Source organism: Otolemur garnettii, unplaced genomic scaffold, assembly GCF_000181295.1.
Source record: "Otolemur garnettii isolate 467f Iridium unplaced genomic scaffold, OtoGar3 scaffold00045, whole genome shotgun sequence".
Taxonomy (NCBI): domain Eukaryota; kingdom Metazoa; phylum Chordata; class Mammalia; order Primates; family Galagidae; genus Otolemur; species Otolemur garnettii.
In genome coordinates this window covers 10,694,244-10,695,264 of record NW_003852440.1, presented here as the reverse complement: position 1 = coordinate 10,695,264, position 1,021 = coordinate 10,694,244, and positions in this window count along the sequence as shown.

The following is a 1,021-nucleotide window of genomic DNA, read 5'->3' as shown; positions in this document are numbered from 1 at the left end:
TCAGGTGTTGGACATTTTTCCCTGGTTCTCAAATTGCCTTATCTTTTATGCCTTATTCTCCAGGACACTGCTCAGGAAAACTAGAGGAAGACTTCTCATCCCCATGTCCTGCATCCAGGGACAAGGTCTGGGAGCTCCCAAATTCCTCACCAGCCCACTGGAAAGGCCTTTTTTGCCTGAGCCACTGGGTGACTCTGGAGGGCTCACTGCCTCTTCAGAGAGAAGACCTCAAGCGGAGACTTCAAGGAACAAAGAGAAAATTAAGAAAACAGGACACTTCTAGGGGGACACAGTAATTGCCTACCAGCCATAAAGACAGCCCTCTCTTTGCTATGAAAATATACCTTTGAGTAACCTTCTCGTAATGTAAGATCCCTGCTTGAAATCCTGGCTTTAGAGAGCTCCCATTTGCAGCGGCGAGATGTGTGGCTTTCATTGTTGCGCTGATAGTGAACCTCAACACAGGGCGCAGCCCTGGAGCAGAGCCCAGGCCGAGAGCGCTGAGGGGAGTCTCCAGCTCTAAATGAGCAATGGGCAGAGAGCAGAGTCAGCCGCTGAGCTCCATGCTGATGCAAAATTTATTTCTCCTTATGCCAGCTTGGAACATATTTTTAACAGTAGGGATACTAGTTAAGAAGCAAGGAATAGTTTCTATAAAAATTATTTCAGATTAATATGAAGGTACAATTAGGTTACAATGTTTGCATTTGTTAGGTAAAGTCCCAGGGGTGTGCACGTACCCTTACACTGTGCACTTTAGGTGGGAGCTCCCAGATCTCCTCCCTCCTCCCAACTTGAACTGAATGAGTGTTTCTCTTGTGTGGGCTTGTATTAGTTCCTCTACTGCCTTCATATTAGAATTGAGTACATTGCATTCTTGCTTCTCCATTCTTGTGATACTTTACTAAGAAGAATGTGTTTCAACTCCATCCGGGTTAATACAGAAGATGTCAAGTCTCCATCTTTTTATGGCTGAATAGTATTCCATGGTGTACTACACCACAGCTTGTTAATCCGTTAT